This window comes from Abramis brama, assembly GCF_963993115.1.
Source record: "Abramis brama genome assembly, chromosome: 22".
In the NCBI taxonomy this organism is placed as follows: Eukaryota; Metazoa; Chordata; class Actinopteri; order Cypriniformes; family Leuciscidae; genus Abramis; species Abramis brama.
Genome location: NC_139984.1, coordinates 30,632,306 through 30,654,080, shown reverse-complemented (window position 1 = coordinate 30,654,080; position 21,775 = coordinate 30,632,306). Strand labels below are relative to the sequence as shown.

The following is a 21,775-nucleotide window of genomic DNA, read 5'->3' as shown; positions in this document are numbered from 1 at the left end:
TCCTCCTGACGTCTCACCTGTTTCCCAGTGTTTAAAAAAAACACACACACATTAGTCATATGTTGGCAGACCATGTACAGTCCAACAAAGAGTCATTTCAATGTCTTACTGAAAGTAAATGAAAATCAATACTGTAAATCAATGAAAATCAAAAAATTGCCATAACAGACATTTCATTTGTATGGCAAAAGAATTCTTACATTTGTTTCTTGTCTGGTGTTTCTCTCCTCAGATTTGACGAGCACTGTCAAGGCTTTTGGATTCTGGGTGAGTCAGATAATAAAGCTCAGGCAGACTTTCTTAGCATATTTATACTTTCTCAGGAGTGGAATTAAAGATAGGTTACCTGAGTCTAAGTTGAATTAGGTAAATAAGGGAAACCTGAGCCTAAGTGGAACATGTGGATGCTGGAAAGGGAAGTTTTTCTGCTTTGGCTAAGAAAATAACATTTGAATAAGTTAACATCTTAATTAGGTAAGACATTGATATTGATCTTTCATCAGGCTGTTATTGAAAACCGGTTAATCCTAATAGTCCGACCAATCTGTATGTCACACTTTTGAAATTATGCCACCATGTATGCTAGGGTGCCACTCAAATTTTGTTTTTCTATTTTTCATCCTCTCACCCCCCAAATGTGTTAGTAATGTGAAAAGAAAAAAGTCGACAAAATTTGAATGTATTCTAATGATTATTACTGGTAGCTCAACGCAGACAAAGTTTTACAATATGCAACATTTTCCGATACTATCATGTAATATTAACTTTGACATCACAAATCAGATTATAGCAAAAATCCTCAAAAAGTAGACTAAACAGTTACTTCAGCAGTTAATAATCAACAGTTCAGTACAATCAGTTTAACACAAATGATGTCAAATAGTGACCAAAATGTCAGCAATTAATGTCTGCAGATGTGGATGTTGCGGCAGCAGCCGCTTCCCTAACCGCTGTAAAGGTGGACTTGTTAGGATTTGCAAAGTCATGGCGGTGTTTCTCCACGACTTGCAATAGAAACTGCTTCTGTTCCTCTTGATTCGTAAGGACTCCATTGAATGCCTGAATCATGGCCACTCCTTGCTCGGCTGCATCGTTGACAACTTACAAGCTTCTCACTTTCTGTTGGCCATCAATAGCCGCGTTTCCATTACCCTTCAAATTGCGCAAATTGAAATTGCGACAAATACGCCCAATGAAAACACGTCAATTTCGCAAAAACTCCCATTTATCGCAAAAATCTTTTTGGGTTTTCAGGCAATTCGAAAAAGGAATATTTCGCAAAACTGCAATGGAAACAGTTTTTGCGCATTTACAGTCACCTGACGTAGATGACGCGGTGTGTTTGGACAGAATACGAGACAGAGTTCTTTATTAAATTCATAAAAGACGAAAGAATTACAGGAATACTGGATTCTAAACCTCAAATAAATGCCACAATCAAGACCTCGAAGCAGATACGAGGGAGAAACACCCAGAAACTCCTAATATATGCGCCGCTCACAAGTATAAGGGTTGATCCTTACCATTAATGCTTGGAAAACACACATACATCTCCTTCGATTAATAATAATGGCCAGTGCAGTGGCTGGGATATAGTACATAAAACTACCAACGTCCTTTGCCATGGTTTTTGAAATGATTTTACTTATCGCGAGAGGAAAAAATGAAGTTTTAGTCGCATAAGATCGGTTAATGGAAATGCTGTCATTTCGCAATAGTTTTTTGTCGACATTTAAAAAAAAAATCGCTAAAGTTTTGCGCAAATTTGTAATGGAAATGCGCCTACTGCAGTCGTTGTCACTGCCCCATGTATCTGGACTGTTGGTTAGGAAATGTTGTGGAATATTCAATGCTGTGAAAAGCTGCCTGGTGTGTTGCGATACAAAGTCATACAGCTGCTTCTGAGAATGCAATGCGTCGAGGATGATCTGTTGTCTTGTTGTCGAGCGCTGTAACCATGGCTGACTTTAGCTCAGCTGAAACCGACCAGGATTTCACTTAAGTACCATAGATGTCCAGAGAATTACTATATTGAAGCTTTAGCAACAGCTTTGTGAGTTTCCTTGTAGCTTTCCAACTCACGGAGTAACTGCAGATCATTTTGTGGAGCAGACGAAGCACATGCATATGTAAACCAGGCCTTCGAATAGACCTTCAGTACGAAAGTGTTGAAGTGGCCAAGAGATGACAGTTTCTGTGCAGTCAATCGGAATTGGGAGCGAAACAGGAAAATCTTCAGACTGTATATCAGCTTTGCCATCCACCGAGCTCGATGAAAAGCTCCAGGTGCCTGAATGTGTACGTTCACACTGCACTCTGCTCAGAGATATAGAAGCGATCACTGCAACAGACGAGGACAAGATGTTTGTCTGCTAGCTTGTTCTTCCTTCTCAGTTTCACATTTGAGGACAAAACACTTTTTCAATATTGAAAGATCAATATCAATGTCTTATCTAATCTGCTTTGGCTAACAAAATAATATTTGTATAAGTTAACATCTAAAACTGCAGAAGCTCATGATAATAGTCTCTGGGCTGAAACCCTGTTAGTTGCTGCCGAATGAAGTGAATGAGGTCATCCCGAACTAGATTGAGAGCCAACGCGATGGAGTCTACATCCAGTCCACTTTCGTAGCTAGACCGGTCAATTGAACCCCAACATTCACCAAATCTCTGGAACAACTTGATGTTTGGTCCACTAGATGGTCCCATCAGTGTATCAAAAACCTTTGCCACTATTAGCTCCATGATGTGATGCCTGCATGCTAAGCTGATAAAATCCCTTCCAAGCTTTTCTTCCAAAAGTACACAGGCACCAGCATGAAGTCCTGTGTTGCTGGCTGTTGTGTCAAAACACATGAACTTAATACGGTCAAACTATTTCGATAACAAAAAGTTGTTGCCACGTTGTATATGGCCACCATTCGTCTATAATATATAGTCCATGTCATAAATTTAGCCGCATTTCCATTACCCTTCAAATTGCGCAAATTGAAACTGCGAATTGAAAATATGCTCAATGGAAACACATCAATTTTGCAAAAACTCCCATTTATCACAAAAAAGTTTTTACGCTCGCATTAGGTGCTTTTTCAGGCAATTCGAAAAAGGAATATTTCGCAAAACTGCAATCGGAACAGTTTTTGCACATTTACAGGTCACCTGACGTAGATGAAATGGTGTGTTTGGACAGAATACGAGACAGAGTAATTTATTAAATTCATAAAAGACAAAAGAATGACAGAAATACTGGATTCTAAACCTCAAAGAAATGCCACAATCAAGACCTCGAAGCAGAAATGAGTGAGAAAAACCCAGAAACACCTCATATGTGCCGCTCACAGACAGTATAAGGGTCTTTCCTTGCCATTAATGCTTGGATAACACGCCTACATTTCCTTCCATTAATAATAATTAGGGATGGCCCGATACTCTGATCTCTGATCATATGCCTGTACTGTTTTCTATGTCCTTTCCTCCAAGATTGCACATTACTCCTACTGCACAATGGACTCGCTCCTTTTCTCCCTGTTTCCGTGATGAATTCACTAACACCTTTAATGAGGTGTGTCTGTCTCTGTCCCTGGAGTCACCCTTACCCGACTTGGATGCTGAAGAACATCTTAGTCTGTTCAATACTGTATGCTCCGAGGTTTTAAATACCATTGCTCCTTTAAAAACGAAGAAGCCAAAACCTAAGACTGAACCATGGCTCAATGATACCATCCGCTCTCTGAGGCGAGCATGTAGAAGAGCAGAACGTAAATGGAAAAGTGATAAGCTACAAGTTTCTTATGAAATGCTGAAAAACTCCCTCAGTGCTTTTCAGAAAGCCATGATGTCTGCTAAGTCTAAGTATTTTTCTAATTTAATTTTAAAAAACCATCATAGTTCAAAAGCCTTATTTTCTGTGTTAAATTCTGCTCTAAATCCTCCTGTAAATGTGATTTCAAATCCCTCAGTATCATTATGTGAAGGTTTCTCAAGGTTTTTCTGTGAGAAGATCACCTCTCTAAGATCTCAGTTACAACCTTCTGCTATTGTCTCACCTGAACTGGGTTGTTCTTCAGCCATATGGAGCGTCTTTGACGCAGTTTCTCTTCTGTCTCTCAGAGAAATTGTTGATCACTTGAAACCTTCCTTCTGCTCTCTTGATGTTCTTTCTCCCCGTATTTTGAAACAAATTTTTGATTCAGTTGGAACAAGTTTGGTGTCTTTTGTGAATAAATGCTTGAGCACAGGAACTATCCCTGATAGCCTAAAACAAGCTACCGTTACACCTCTTCTCAAGAAACTTTCACTTGATGATAGGGATTTTAATAATTTTCGACCTATCTCGACACTACCTTTTATTGCAAAAGCATTGGAGAAAACGGTTCTTAATCAACTCCAGTCTTTTCTTAGCTCAAATCAAATTCTTGAAACTTTCCAGTCTGGTTTTAAGCCTCTGCACAGCACCGAGTCTGCTTTATTAAGGGTCTCTAATGATATACTATTAGCGACTGATGCTGGTGACTCGGTGATCCTAATAATGTTAGACTTAACCTCGGCTTTTGATACAGTTGATCATAAAACTCTTTTATCCCGACTAGAATATTCTGTGGGCATCCAGGGAACTGTCCTCAGTTGGTTTAAATCATATCTAACAAATAGAAGTTTCTCTGTTAAACTTGGTCATTTTTCTTCCTCGCCTGCCAAACTCTCCTGTGGAGTGCCGCAGGGGTCTATTCTCGCACCCATTCTTTTTTCCCTGTATTTACTTCCTCTGGGCTCCATTTTCAGAAAGCATGGTGTATCATTTCACTGCTATACAGATGATACACAAATTTATTTGCCTCTGAAACGCAACAAAGATACTGCACTGAAATCTCTTTTTGCATGCCTAGAAGAAGTAAAAATGTGGTTTTCTCAAAATGTATTATTTCTGAATGATTCCAAAACCGAGGTTATAGTCTTTGGCCCCCATGACAACTTTAATAGCAGTAACATTGATCTGGATCACCTCTCTCCAACTTCCTCTTGCATTAAAAACTTAGGTGTTTTCTGGGATCAGAACTTCAAATTTGAAAAACAAATAAATGCGGTGATTAGTTCTTGTTTTTTCCAGTTACGTCTTCTCTCTAAGATTAGATCCTCTCTTTCTGAGAAAACCTTAGAGATTGCTGTCCATGCGCTCATTACATCACGGTTGGATTATTGCAACTCCCTCTACTATGGCATACCCAAACACTCTATTGCTCGTCTCCAATTAGTACAGAATGCTGCTGCAAAGTTTCTCAAAAGAAAACGCAAATTTGATCATGTTTCACCTATTTTAAAATCGCTGCATTGGCTACCAGTGCATTTTAGAATTGAATTTAAAATTCTTCTCTTTGTTTTTAAATCCGTAAATAATCTGGCACCGAGCTATTTGTCCGAGCTTCTCTGTCCACATAATCCAACACGAAACCTGAGGTCTGGTGATCAGAAACTTTTGTCTGTCCCCAGATCACGGTTAAAGAATAGAGGAGACAGAGCCTTTGCGATTGCTGGCCCTAGGCTGTGGAACAGCCTTCCATTTTACATCAGAGAGGCTCAATCTCTAACTGTTTTTAAATCCTCTCTTAAAACCTACTTTTTTTCTTTAGCTTTTAATACATTATGAGCTTTTGTCATGAATGTGTGATTATGTTTTGTATCTTGTGTATTGTTCAGCACTTTGGTCAGCCCTGTTTGCTGTTTTTAAATGTGCTATATAAATAAATACAAACTTGAAACTTGATACCGATACTGGCATCGGGGATCGGGCCGATACTGTCCTTATATACTCGTACTCATAAAAAATCGCCGATACCACGCACCGATACCACGTATATTTTGCAAAACGAAACTGGCCGCCGCGAGTGCTTTGTGGGGGTGAATGAGGCATAGACGCGCGAGCACATCCCTTTAAACAGACATCAGTGGAAAGTTTGTTCAGTCGGATGTCAATGGCAAAGAGAATAAAACGAGGCATTTAAGGCTATTAACGTTAACTGACGAGAGAGAGAGAGAGAGAGAGAGAGAGAGAGAGAGAAAGAGCGAGCGAGCGCACTTCTAATGAATGCTCTTGATTGCTGATCGTTCACTCAGCACATGTTATTTGGAAGAAAACTAAATCGTATATGTAAGTAAAATAAAACATGAACTGTTACCTGATTTAAGTATAACGAGTGGTTCCCTACATTATTACAGGATGTGTGCAGGGCAAGAAGATTCATGAACGCAAACATCCAAAGCAGCGTTTCAACGCGCGAATAGCCTACTTAGTTAAATTGTAATTCATCTTACGCTTGTACGGACGAATTCACACAAAATTGTGTAATAGGGCTTGGGCGTCGTGACGTCATACTTGGCGTGGCGGCCATGTTGATGGCCTCGCGAATGTAAACATACAGCAAGTCGAACGAGGAGAAGCAGGGTGAAAGAAAAAAAGATGTTAAAATCCCGAAAAGGATGTGGAATTTACGGGGATACGTTAAATAGGGGATACGCCCGTCTTGGCGAGTATCAGTAAACAAAGTCGGTTATATCAGAGAATGTAGACGGGCTCTGGTTATATCTCAAATGAACGTAGCATGTTCAAATGCGGTCTTAAAGGGGCAGCAGTCTAATAAACCTGCTTCTGTGTAATCACACAAAGGACAAAGAAATACTCACTGCTCTTGACTAAATAGGCGACCCTTTTCAACTTTACAAAAATATCCATCTAATTTATACAGTAATGAATATGCTTTTTTCACATTTGATCACTTTATTCAAATTTCTGTACCTGTTAGATCTACCTGAAAAACTAAAAACACTGTTTATTTCATTTGTCTTTCTATTGTATTTATTTGTCCTATTTGTAATTCGATTGTTTGTTCTTATTTTGTTACTGACTGCTTGTTCTAAATTCACATTAATTAGGCTGGTAGTTTTTGTTGTAGTATCAAAATTGGATTAAATAATTGATATTTCACTGGTTTTGACAAACATTTGTACCACTGACCCGATCCGCAGCACTGAGCCCTGCTGAAGCAGCTCTAAATATTGCTGTGGCTATTAAATGAAAGATAAAATATGATAGAGCAATAGAATGAACAGTGACAGAAACAGAAGCTCATACAATGCATTTTAGCAGGCTTAATTAAGCATGAAAATAACTGAAAGAAATATATTTGATGAACAAATTAAGGCCAACTAATATGATTTATATTCTTTTGGTTTATCTACTAATACATTTAAAAATTACAAATGCAGTGAAAATTCAGGTATCGGTTACAGTATCGGCGAGTACCAAAAATCAAAGTATCGGTATCGGACTCGTTCTGCAAAAAGTGGTATCGGGACATCCCGAATAATAATAATGTCTAGTGCGGTATGTGGCTGTGATACATATATATATATATATATATATATATATATAAACTTACCAATGTCCGTTGCCATGATTTTTGGAATGACTTATCGCGAGAGGACGTTTTAGTCGCATAACATCGGTTAATGGAAATGGCGTCATTTCGCAATAGTTTTTTATCGATATTTAGAAAATATCGCAAAAGTTTTGCGTGAATCTTTAATGAAAACGCGGCTATTGACCTCAACTATTTGTAAAATTATGGAAAAGATTAGATTAAAAATTGACAATAATGGCAAGAGGCCCTATTATCACTTAATCAATTGTGCACAATATAGCAAATAAATTAAATAAACAATGCAATAATCACCCTCAGTTCTCTTCTCAGTTAATAAGATGATGCACAAAGTTAACTGTACTTCTGACTAATGAGCTAAAGTGAGCCTAACAGTCTAACACAGCAATATTATTATAATTGGTGATTGATGAGAGACGACAGATGACATGTTTTTCATTCCAAAGATTATCTAAATTCTAAAATCATAAAAGAATTTGAACATGAACACCACAGTTAAATGATAAAAATAACAATACTCACTCTCAAGGATTAATTTACTTTGGTGAACAAAATTGAAATAAAATGGCATTTTTTTGCATAGGCTAAATGTACTACATATGCAACATTTGAGCTCATTGAGCTACCAGTAAATAATTATTTGAAACTTGACACTGCTACTATGCATCATAAAAGGAACAGAATGAAACCTTTAACAAAAAAGGGGGTGAGACCTTTAACATAAAAAAAAAATTCCATTACAAGGAGTGGCACCCTAATGTTGGTACGCATCAGTTGGGGATGGCTCGCAATGTGTACACAGCAACAGACAGGGACAAGATGTTTGTCTGCTAGCTTGTTCTTCCTTCTCAGTTTCACAGTCGAGGACAAAACACTTTTTCAATATTGAAAGATCAATATCAATGTTTTATATAATCTGCTTTGGCTTTCAAAATAATATTTGAATATGTTAACACCTAAAATTCAACAAAGGTGTAGTTTTTGTTTGAGACGAGATTATGGGGGGAATCGAGCCGAATCGAGTCCTCTCACGCAATGTGAAACTGAGGAGGAAGAACAAGCTAGCAGACAAACGTCTGGTCCTCGTCTGTTGCGAGTCATCCCTAACTGATGCATACATGGTGGCATTATTTCAAAAGTGTGACATACAGAATGGTCAGACTAACCGGACCCCCCCCCCCCCCCCCCCAAAAAAAAGTTAAAACCAAAAATACACGTTTTTCATATATATTACAAGTAATCTATAACTTATATTAATTTAAGATACCTTGCAGTTAACAACATTGTAGAAATATGGTGATTTGCCTATTTATTATAAATGTTACTTCTATTAAATATTGGGGAGTATATATGTGACTTTTATAGGGGTTGTTCTCATACTGTTGTTTAAACATGTGTTTAGGATATTTGTTTTAATCCATAGTTTTAATTTAGTACAAATGTTAATTCAATAACAGCCTGATGAAAGATCAATATCAATGTCTTACCTAATTTAGGTGTTAACTTATTTAAATGATATTTTCTTAGCCAAAGCAGAAAAACTTTCCTTTCCCGCATCTATGTGTTCCACTTAGGCTCAGGTTTCCCTTATTTACCTAATTCAACTTAGACTCAGGTAACCTATCTTTAATTCCACTCCTGAGAAAGTATAAATATAGGCTAAGAAAGTATTCCTGAGCTTTATTATCTGACTCACCCAGAATCCAAAAGCCTTGACAGTGCTCGTCAAATTTGAGGAGAGAAACACAAGAAACAAACGTAAGAATTATTTTGCCATGCAAATGAAATTGCAAAATATCAGTAGCCTAATGCTTTTAGAAAGCTTATTTTACAGTCTTTCACAGAAACATGGAACCAGTAACATAAGAATTTCAGCTTTGTGGTGTTGAGTGTAATTGTGGAAAACTTTTCTTTTGTTTGCAGACTATGTTTCTTACAAAACAGTTTTTCGGGATCATTTTCAGTCTCTCACTGAATGTATGGCTCTGTGAGACTGCAAGTGTATTAATTTGTAAGTGAAAATTTTGATTGAAATGAATTTCAACAAAATGTTGAATTTTATTTATTACAATATATTCCACTAAATCTTTGTCTTACATTGCAGTGGATCAAGAAGAAGCATCACATATTAACACCGCTGATATCAATCTTGAGAGAGCATATACTGCTCGAAGCTGCAAAGAACTTCAGAAAAAGTATCAGGTTAATGAAGGTACGCTCATTTTATGTTAATGTTTGATCTTAAGCACGAACTGAAGTGACTCAGGAATGCTCTGTTCACGCAGACGGCCTGTACTATCTGAACTCCTCCAGAGGGGTGCTTTACCAGACCTTCTGTGATATGACCACTGCGGGCGGAGGCTGGACGCTGGTTGCCAGTGTTCATGAAAACAACATGTACGGAAAGTGTACCGTTGGTGATCGCTGGTCTAGTCAGCAGGGCAGTGAACCGAACCGGCCTGATGGTGAGGGGACATGGGCAAACACAGTCACATTTGGAAGTGCAGATGCCTCTACAAGTGATGATTATAAGGTATTCTTATTACATTTATGGTTTTACAGCAATAGTTAAATAGAAGGAACAGAAAGGACACAGGAGTATAATGATCAAAGGATGTTTTTGGAGAATCTGAAACGATAGTCTCCTTTCTGTCCCAGAATCCCGGCTACTTTGACATTCCAGCACAAGATGTGTCCGTGTGGCACGTTCCTAATAATATGGAGGTGGAATCCTGGAGCGCGTCCTCCATCCTGCGATACCACACTGAGAATCACTTCTTAACTCTCCACGGGGGAAACCTTTATTATTTATTCAAGGTCAGATAAACTCTTATCTAAAGGGTTTGAAACATTCACAGAATTTTTTTTTTTTTTTTTTTTGTGAAATTACAATAACACTGTTTTTTTCTTCCAGAAATTCCCTGTGAGGTTTGGAATAGGGACATGCATCACTGATAATGGACCTGTTATTCCAATCGTGTATGATTATGGAAATGCGGATTACAACAAAAATCTCTATGGTCCCAATTAAAGAGGTATGACTCTTTTTTTATTTATCCTTTATTTAAGCAGGAAAGTCACTTAAAAACAAATGATTATTTACAGAAACACCCCGTGAGCCAATATTTTCCAAATATTTTTAATGACAGTGGCTTCATCAGTTAACAGTATCAGTGTGATAAATCTGTGTATTATTAAGTGATCATGATTGTTGAGATCCAGTCACTTTAATGAATGAAAGCCATGTCATGTGTTCATGGACATATCATCACTGATATATGATTATCATCACTGATATATGATTATCATCACTGATATATTCTGTGCATTTTCACAGCAATTTCCCTGCCTGGATTCATCTCATTCAGAGTCTTCAATACTGAAAGGGCAGCCATGGCTCTTTGTTCAGGTCTCAAACCAACCGGCTGCCACACTGAACATGTGAGGAAAAATAATATTCTGGATTGTAAAATTGATAGTAATACATTTACAATGAAAATAAATCAACTGCACCAATGTCACTGTAAGAAGTGCCTAGGCTTGTCTTGTTGTTAGTAATGTCCTCATATTGTTGCAGTTCTGTATTGGTGGAGGTGGACACTTTCCTGAGGCGGCCCCAAGGCAGTGTGGGGACTTTACGTCATTCGACTGGGATGGCTATGGCACTAATGCGGGATGGAGCGCTTCCAAAGAGATAACTGAAGCAGCCGTGCTCCTCTTTTATCGCTGACACTCCCATCAATCTAAAATCACCAGCATCCTTTCCTTCTTTCTAAGATTTTCCACATTGATTAACACCTGAATTTTACATAATTATTTGCTCAAATGTATTTCTTTACGATATATCCAGTGGTTGTCAATTATACTGTTCAGACATCAGATTAAAAATGTACTTTAGTTTAACTTGTAGTCTACAAGATACTTTGACAAGGTTTTATAAATACATTTGGAATAATTAATAATTAATCATTACTAACATTTCTTTTTCTACATATTGTTTTGAAAACGAAATGTCCCCAGCACTTGGGCCAAATAGAAAAAATTATGGACTCGGCAAAAATTGGCATGTCAAAATAGTAAAAAAAAAAAGAAAAAAGGATGGACACGGCTAGACAGTTATTGAAATATAATCGCCCCATGACATATTGAGTAATCAACAAACTAACAGCCTTATGATTTAGGAAGATCTAAATTTGCTTTGACAGTAACAGATGTCTGTTACAGGGGGTTGCTGAAACTGCACATATGTTGAACCACTCATATTAGAGAAAAATGGTGTGATGATGATGATGATTTGTCATGTTACCTTTACTATGTACCTTTTCCTATCTAAACTCTTGTACTCTTTTTGCTGGGGGGATTCTCTCTGAAATGTGTGAGATCCTCCCAGCCGTGATTAAAGCATATTCAAAGGCATTGTCTGGCGTCTGTCTGGTTACTGATGAGGGTTAGTGGAGCACTAGAGGTCTTATTCACAAGTGATGAAGTGCTTCACAGTTCAAATCCATCGCGCTCTTTAAGATCACTAAATTCGAGGCTTTTGGTCATACCTAGGATATCCAGATCAACCAAAGGAGGGAGAGCATTTTCACATTTAGCTCCAAAACTCTGGAATAGTCTTCCTGATACTGTTCGTTGCTCAGACTCGCTCTCCCAGTTTAAAACTAGATTAAAGACGCATCTCTTCAGCCAGGCATTCATATAATATTTTTAATCTTACAGTTAAATCCGGCCTCTAGTTTATAAACGCCAGAGGAGAACTGGCCCCCGACTGAGCCTGGGTTCTCCCAAGGTTTTTTTTCTCCATTAGGTCACCTGATGGAGTTTTTCGGTTCCTTGCCACTGTTGCCTTTGGCTTGCTCAGTTGGGGATATTTGGGGATATTTAATTTAATTAATCAATCAACGATACTATTGATCAGCATTAACAAACGTGGACGTTCCACTAGAAACAAACATTGATGTATTATTTTAATTTATTACTGTGAAGCTGCTTTGATACAATCTGTATTGTGAAAAGCGCTATATAAATAAACTTGACTTGACTTGACAGGGGACGAGACGCTGGGGTTAGGAGATGTGCTGGAGGATAAATGTGTAAACATCGATTAGGTGACGTATGGGGTCGATTAGGCGACAAGCACACGACAAGGCTTAATGTCCAGCCCTGACACTTTGATACTTTCTTATCCAACATTAGTATTACAGCCTTCATCTTTCAGTTGTATTGGCTGATAGTTCAGAATTGGCTGATGTCCCTCATAACCAGTATAACTTTTTTTCACATATACCATGGGAAGCCTAGTTGCCGCCCTTCATTCTGCTCTTCTTTGCTCTTCTGCTCAATTGTTTACACACAAAATCTTTACTTGTCACACAATTTCTGAAATCTGACACTCAAACACCATAACCACACACCAAATCTGCAAAACCATACACTAACTCTTGGCCTGTTTTCAATTTCATAAAATACTTTTTGCTAACCACAACACACAATTCTCCATGTAACACAAAAATCTAACAGAAGGTATTTGATTTCTTTTTTTAAACACAACTTATCAAAATGCCACTTTAATTCATCAGAGCCTCACACACACTCCTCACATGTGCAAACACTCATTGCTTTACTAAACATCAACCAATCATGGCTTTAGAGTAGGCCTATAAATAGGTCAAAGATCAAGTTATAGGTTTTTCGGACTGTGTAATACTATATTCACAACCACAAACGCTTACAGTAAAACAAAAAAGAAAGTTTGGTTTCAATCTTGCTTTCGTGTTTCCGTGAATTTTTCAACATCTCTCTGCCAATTACTTTCAATCCTGTACAGAAATGTACATAGAAGCTCACGAAAGAAGAGCTTTAGGTTTTGAATAAGTGTATGATATATGCAAAATGTGTGTAGCCTAAGCAGTTGAAAAAAACTGTAACACCGCGTTTGTTTTTTTCTGTGTTTCAAATCTCACAGCCCTCCCGGTCAAATATTCACTTTATGAAGTAGGTCTATTAAATCGAGATCTCCGTGACCGAATCTTTTGAACCGATTTATTTTTTGAGTTTATTTATTTTTAAATCAACTGGTTCACAATAAATAACATTAATTTGTGAATTAGACTGGCTAAAAGATTAAACTTGCAGTTTATATAACAACTCAGTGATTCAATAATGCAGACATCGCTATCTAATTTATGTGGGATTAGACATCTCTTTTACAGTTTTGTAACTTGATTAATGACATTCACTCATCCAGAGGTCATCAAATCCTGCTCCTGGAGGGCCACTGTCTGTCCTGCAGAGTTTAGTTCCAACCTGCTTCAGCACACCTGCCTTTGAATATTCAATGATTCTGAAGAGCTTGATGAGCTGATTCAGGTGTGTTTGATTAGGGTTGGAACTAAACTTTGCCCTCCAGGAGAAGGATTGAAGACCTCTGTGCTCATCTATCCATGCACTTGACTGACCTACACCAACTACAAACACTATTTATAATGTATTCCTATTGAAGACGAATGAGCCAATCAGAGTAAGTGTGGGGCGGGGCGACACGTGCAGCCCCGCCCCGATCTGCAGGCTGCAGCCACGGGCCTATACCATGAAGCCCGTTTAAGAGGCTAGCCAGGCATGTTTCAGTTCAAAGTGTTTTGGCATTTAGCAGTGTTCATCGCCTTGGCTAACTGGTGCAGGGCAGGTTATGCTCCAGGTAAGAGATCTCAAACTGAAAATGGACCAATCAGCTGTGAGCAAAGTGTCACATGTCTGATGCGATAAAGTCACTCCATCTGTTTCTACTCCAAATTAAAGGTCACAACATAGCAATTGCTTTTTAAAGACAAAATCGTCTGGCCTTTAGTAATACTTATTTATAATAATAATTTTGTATGATTTAGATATTATTTATGTAATTAATATACCCTTAATTGATCACACGTACAATTTTAGTTAATCAATTATTATTAAGCACATTTTAAATAAATAATTATATAAAGGTAATATAAATACGGTTTAGAATCAATAAAGATTCTAATTTAGAATAATAAAATTAAAGCTATAAAATAATAGTTTTAACTGTGTTTTATGTTTAACTTCGACCAACCTAATGACTGTAACCAGTAAAATCCGTCAGAATTATAATTGGGACTGTTGTGCAGATCTTCCCGACTCAGATGACTCCACTCGGCTGGAAGCGGCTGGTGTAGAACACAGTTTACAGTGTACATTTGTGTCAAGGCATTCCTTGACGAGAGATGATACTGTATGTACAGTAGTCAACATTTGAAGTGGATCAAAAAAAGTTCATCAAAGTTGTTGTTCACTCTTTTGAACACATATTGATTTGAGAAGAAAAAAGCTTTATTGCCGTGACCCCAGCAAACTTGCCGGACCAAAACTGGACCGGAGCTCGGCTCACAGGACGCTGTCGGGGGTAAGTCATGGTCAATGCACCACACTGCTTATGGGGAAGCTATAGAGATTCATGTCTAAAATCCTGAACTATCCCTTTAAGACAAGAACGGGTATTGTTCAAAATTCATGTATAACTTTGATGAAAGGTTTTGATCCACTTCAAATGTTGACTACTATAGTTCCAATAAAAGGTATAAATACCCATACCGGTACAAATACTGTATGACAGTAGAGGACGATTATATTCTCTTCCACTGAACTGAGGAAGAACTGAGGAAGAACTGAAGTAGGGATAATATTGGACCAATCAGTGGAAAGGGGCATTTCCTGACGCCCACATGTGAACATGAATATTCATGCAAGCTGTTAATATTAGCCATAGATTACCAACTGAATATAGGCCTACTTGTTATAGCCTATCATCCATTATTTCCATCTGTTTTTATAGAACGGTGTAAATGTTTTAATAGTTGATTAGGATTTGAATTGTCTTTAAGATATGGGTATTTTGCGTTTGTTTATTATGTTGGGTTATGTAGCCTATACTATTTGTCTTGTGCTGCCTATCTTGACCAGGACTCCCTGTAGAAGAGATACTGTATCTCAAAGGGGCCTTCCTGTTATATAAAAAATAAATAAAAATAAAATAATAATAGACTTTTCAGTTTGCACGGTTATGTGGGCCTACATACACAAATGTGAACTTAAGCTAAAACTTAACATAATACAAACTGAAGAACTAAGTTGCTAGTACATTTCTACAGTAATATCATATTGAAATGTATTGGTTTCACTTTTCAGGATGAGATTCACTGGCAGGACAGGACACAGGATTCGCTATACACACAAAAACCTTGACAAAAACACACTCATTGATCTCCATCTAGTGGTTCAATGCTGTAAAATACAGAAGGAGTCACTGAATTAATCCTTTTAGTGAATGGATTCAACATATTTGAATAACTGGAACAATTCATGGGAAGAAGTGTCAGATGAGACTTGAATATTACTTAGCGAATAGAGTTAAGACTAAATTGCTGATCAGTTTATTCGGGTATTTTAATGTTACCTTCTTGGCAGATGATAGCAAGGCCTGGGAAACTCATGGAAATTAATAAAAACTTAAAAAATCATAATTTCTAAAGTAAAAAAGAAAAAGAAAAATGCAATTGTATAGTTCTAAAATATTAGCTTCAAAGTATTAGTTCTAAACAACAACCAAAAGTGAAAATTAATTTTTCAAATGTGAAGGAACCAGCCTGTGTTTTACCTTTATACACTAAATCCTAATACGTTTTAAAGTCACCAAACTCCAAGATTAAGTAGAACTTAAAACTTTTATTTTGTAATACTACACAAACAAACATGTTCATGTGAAATGTTGTCTTGTGCAATTTGATTTCATGAACATCATATTAACTCGTCTATAATTATAATTTCGTCTTTTCATTTCTCGTTATTCCATTCGAAATAATAATAATGATCAAAACCGTGTACCTCCTCTTTCAGGCTAATTCATAAAGTGTTTTAATCACCATTAATGTGCACATTTTCTTTCATGTTTAAACAAACAAATAAAATATTAACAATTTCTTTCTTCATTCTCACAAAGAATTGGGAAGAGGAAGAGAGTGGAAATGGCTAAACTTGAGGTAATAAAACAATATAATGGTTTATTTTAGTATGATATAAGTTTTGGTTAAATGCCATATTGTTAAATGAAATGCGTCACGTTCAGGATGAGGAGCTGATTGTGGAAGACATGGAAACAGCATTTGAGTGCGAAATATGAGTGAAATGTGCAAAACAATGCTTGAAAATAACAGAACTGAAACAGATCTGGCTCTACTCAGGATGTTTTTTAATCACGTATTCTCTATCTGGCCTTTACAATATGTTGTCAATGAATTGCGACCTGAAAGCTGAAGAAAAAAAAAACCCTGTTCTTTGCATGGCGTTGTGGTTTGGAAGATCATTACCAAATATGATGTTCACTCCTGTCATAACATTATTACACTCCATTATTCACATCGGGTAGTTGGGCTGTTTTGGCCAAATTACTAAATTCATTTTATTTTCCCTTCTTTTATAAAGACTGCAAGTACGCATATCCTAACATAAATCATGTGTGGATCTGATTGAAGATCTGCTGTAGAAGCTTTTGTTCATCAAACCTGCAATCTCAACAATATAATAAAAACTGTATACTGTACTTCTTAAAACAATTAAAAAACAGATTAACATCAATACCAGCTTACAAGTTCAAATACAAATTCAATCTGTATTACTTCAAGTCTGATTTTTTTTACCACATAAACAAATGTGTATTGCATCAATAAATGTGGTCATATTGTACACTAAATAAATGAATGTGTATTATTTAACATTTATGATATATTACTTAAGCAGTGAAGTGAAGTTTAACCAGACAGAAAACACCAGTCAACGCTGTGGAAAAGGGTTACAAAAAGATATATTTATTCTGGAAATATAGCGATAGACATAAATCTCCTTTCATACAGTATCATCTGATCAACAGACAGCATGTGTGACCACAGCATATTCACTGATCACTTCATATTGCACACAAAACCGGAAAGCACTTGTGAAGATCTCTAGCTTCAGTCTGACTGACTCTATGAGGCACTGGGGTTTAAAAAGACACACTTCTTCAATTTAAGGATAGTTGTGCTGTAGAAAAAGCTGCGTGTTACAGTTCAGGTTCATCGGCTACATTCATTTGAGCTTGAGGACTGCATCCGACTGAAATATGATCGCATTAGGGAGATCATGGCACAAAAATTTCAGTCGGCGGTACCAATAAGAGTCAAATTCCACGGTTCCCTTGAACCAATTTTGGTACCATTGCAAAAACACTTTTGGCAATAAATTAGTTTATTTAAATGCTATAGGTGACTATAAATAAATAAATACGATTAAAACTATATGTAGCCTTCAAATACCGTTCAGTTCATAAACACTGCGATAAACTAAAGAAAAGTTAGTAATAAGATGTAAATCAAAGTAACACATTACAGGTAACAGAACAAACAGAAGGTCTAAAGCACTTACACTGAAACACTTAATGCACTGATAGATTTAAACTCTGGGTTTTTAGTCCCGTTCATCGATATGATTATCACTGTCAAGCCTGCAATTTAATTTGGTTGTCAGTCACTACAGAAAATTAGCAGTGTGTATCAGCATAAAAAATTATACTTTAAATTATGAATGTGTTATACAGAAAACAAGCAAAGAGCACAGCCTTTATAATCAATAAAGCTCATGTCACTTCAGTTCAGACGCAGACTGAGTGAAAACTATATATTTGTGACCCTGGAGCACACAACCAGTCACATGGGTACATTTTTTGAACTTGAGATTTATACATCATCTGAAAGCTGAACAAATATGCTTTCCATTGATGTTAGGTTTGTTAGGATAGGACAATATTTGGCAGAGATACAACTATTGAAAATCTGCAATCTGAAGGTGCAAAAAAATTTAAACATTGAGAAAATCTCCTTTAAAGTTGTGCATTTATGTTCATGATTGTGCTGCATTCACTCACAAAAATAAATGTTTTATACATTTACAATAGGAAATTTACTAAATATCTTCATGGAACATGATCTTTACTTAATATCCTCATGATTTTTGGCATAAAAGAAAAATTGATCATTTTGACCCATACAATGTATTGTTGGCTATTGGCACAAATAAACCCATGCGACATGTGACTGGTTTTGTGATCCAGGGTCATATATAACAGAATGAAAACTGTCATAATCCAATCTCATATTTACATTGTGTTAGTTGGTTAACTTAAAACAAGTGTGTAGAGCTCATAATTAACAAAGCTAATAACTAAAATGCTTATCATTGGCCACTGCATTCACACACTGTGATTTGCTACAACGCTGCAAAAACATAAATAAATAAACATGATTGGATATGCACAAAAATTGGATTTGGACTGACAGTTTGAACGAGGTTAAGGTGTTTTAAGATGCAAGAAGAGCTTCAGCATTTTCTCCACAACCGTTCATGGTGACGGCTACACAATCACTGCAATCATTTTTCCAGTCCTTGTTTTCTGTGGAGACATTGGATCTGGGAAACAACAGAAAATAACAGAAAACTGTCCTTAGTGAGGCACAACATGGCAAGTTAAATATCCTTTATGGGAAAAGTCATGTGATGCAACAAAAGACCTGAAAAGACAATAGTGAAGATCTTCATACCTGGAGACAGCAGGAGTTTCTGTGGCTTCTTCATTATCATCCGCTGTGTTACTCTTCTGCAAGTCAACACAAAAACACAATGTAAACCATATAATAGGTGCCGTTTACACAGTTGAAAACAATGGAGAAAACCATGCAGGAACATCTGCTATTCTGCACTGTAGATCCACTGTCTAAACTTGTTAAATCATCTAAATCAAAAACATGTATGAAAGTCAAGTCACCTTCATTTTTAAGAGCTTTATATAATAGAAATGGTTTCAAAGCATCTTCACAATAATAAACTGTGAGGGCTAAATAATAAAAAAGTAAGGGGACAGTAACAGGTAACAGGACACATGGTCTAGAGATGCGTTTTTTAAAAGTTTAACTTATTTAACTTGAGCGCCATGTTTTTAGTTTTAAGAATTAATTATGCAAATACATCAAAAATGTTAGACCCTATACCAGAGACACTACTGAAAGAATCATAGATCCTCTTCTTAATATTATTAATTCATCATTGTCATTAGGATACGTACCGAAAACTTACAAGCTGGCTATTATTAAGCCTCTTATTTAAAGAAAACTAGAGAGGCTTAGAAAGCTCTACGTTTCACATTCATGGACCAAAATTTCAGTAGTCAGACTCTGTACCAATTCCAGTCAAATTTTACAGTTCTCTGAACCAATTTTGGCACCAGAGCAAAAACTATAGTAATTTATTTTTTATTATTATATTTTTAACTATTTGGGGGGAAAAAAACATGAATTTTTAATGTCATTGATAATTTCAAATAAATAATGCATTAAAACTGTAGCCTTCAAATACTGTTCTGGAGTGTGTTTCCCGTACAACGCCGTAACTCGCTGCTTAACTATATACTTACAACTATATACTAAATCAACTAGCTAGTCACGACTGTTTCCCAAACCCATAATCACAAAGTGGTCGAACATAGTTGACTAACGATACTTTTGAGAAATTAATAGAATCTAAAGTGTGCCCAAATGTCGACTTAACTCTTTTGTGCCTGCCTCCATTAGACTCTTGAAGGACAAAGGCCTATGATTGTCTCTGGTTTGCACTGATTATCTAATATTATTTATTACTTTATATTATAATTCTTATTTACTGTTGGTTATTGTTATTTATTGCTGGTCTTATCATGGTGTTTATGCAACCATTATTTGTGCAATAACAGCTGCCTTTTTAGCTGTGCAATATGACGCCCGTCTACATGTTCTGCTCCACTGTATGGATTGTTTAGGTGAGATACATGTGATTGATGGATTGATTGATTGATTGATTGATTGATTGATTGATTGATTGATTGTGTGATTTGGAAATGCAGCATACACTAAGCCCAAGACAATAAAGTATATTGAAAATAAAATTTTGTAATAAAATGAAAACCAAATTAACACATTATAGGTAACGGAACAAAAAGGTCAGTGCCACTGAAATATTCCAACACTTTTATTCGACACAGGATCGTATTTGAGGCACTCTTAAAGGTTCAAGTATACTTCGACCGTCCGCATGATGTAATTTTCGTCATCAGGAGGGTTCACAAATAAGCATACTTTGAAAGCTGTGCGGACACGACTGTGCGCGAGATGCATCTGGATGTGGAAACTGAAGTATACCCGAGCCTTTAGTGATATAGAAGAGCTCAGGAGGACAACTACACTATCCTGGGTTTAGCAGCGACTTTATTAGAACTGCAGCGCTGCTCATAACCATTGATAAAAGAATAAATGTAAGTAATACTTGCCTTCCTGAGTTTTCAGAAGTAAACGCCCCCCAAGACAACAATAACCAGAGGAATAACAGCATAAAGCCAGTGTAGGTCAGAGGAGCTGAGAGGTGTTGGGCTGGAGGAGGAGTGTGGAGGAGATGTACTGGAGGAAACTGGAGCTTCTGGAAGAGACAACAAGAACAGAGACAATTAGAGGATTATGAACTGCAAGTCAAATGACCTTTATCACTAAAACATTACTGACCAATCCTACTTCAGCAAATGTTACTATATCAGACAAGCTTTTGCTCTTTACTAATCAAAGTCAAATGAGGATCTGTTTGAACAGAATCAAGTGCAAATTATCCAAGAAATAGTGCAATAGTGCAAGGCAAACAATATTTGTTCTCCTTTTTCCAAATCTGTAAATTAGGGATGTATATTTTTTTCAAACCCAATCTGATTCCGATACCCATAATACTGAATATTGTCCGACAGATCAGACACCGATTTTTGCTTTAAAAAATGTAACCAGTCATATTGATAGAGCTTGACATGTTAGTCATGATGATTCTATTTTGATGTGTCTGGCTTTATCCTATAAAGCCTGTTGTATTCTTCTTCTATTAAGTGTTGATTTGCAGACGCTAGATAGTCAGGTTTAGAAAGAAATCCATTACACTATCTATACTTGTGTGTGTGTGTGTGTGTGTGTGTGTGTGTGTGTGTGTGGAACTGATGAACAATCTTTTATGTGGAATCCACTAAATATCCACTATTATTATATTTCTCAATAAAAGCACATACTCGACTTGTTCTGTGTCAACGATTTAAGACAAATATAATGGAAAATAATGTGAGGTATAAGTTTAGCAAACCTTGACTAAATTAGATTATTTTACAAATTTTCAAAATCCTGTGAAATTACACACAGTATCAGATTTGGATCGGTTATCCAAGAATACGGATAGTAC

The 21,775-nt window shown here is 36.6% G+C and overlaps 1 protein-coding gene and 1 long non-coding RNA gene across 2 annotated transcripts in view; one reads left to right on the top strand and one right to left on the bottom strand.

Annotated features, from left to right (window-relative positions):
- The window catches only part of LOC311072984 (uncharacterized protein), a 1,552,487-nt gene that overhangs the window by 949,592 nt on the left and 581,120 nt on the right, over nucleotides 1-21,775 (top strand). The window lies entirely within an intron of this gene.
- The window catches only part of LOC311073661, a 58,487-nt gene continuing 54,003 nt past the window's right edge, over nucleotides 17,292-21,775 (bottom strand). Inside the window, exons 3-5 of the long non-coding RNA XR_014604191.1 lie at nucleotides 20,838-20,983; nucleotides 19,081-19,136; nucleotides 17,292-18,949 (exon numbers count right to left, since the gene is read on the bottom strand). This is a non-coding gene — a long non-coding RNA (uncharacterized lncRNA). The remainder of the gene's footprint in view (nucleotides 18,950-19,080; nucleotides 19,137-20,837; nucleotides 20,984-21,775) is intronic.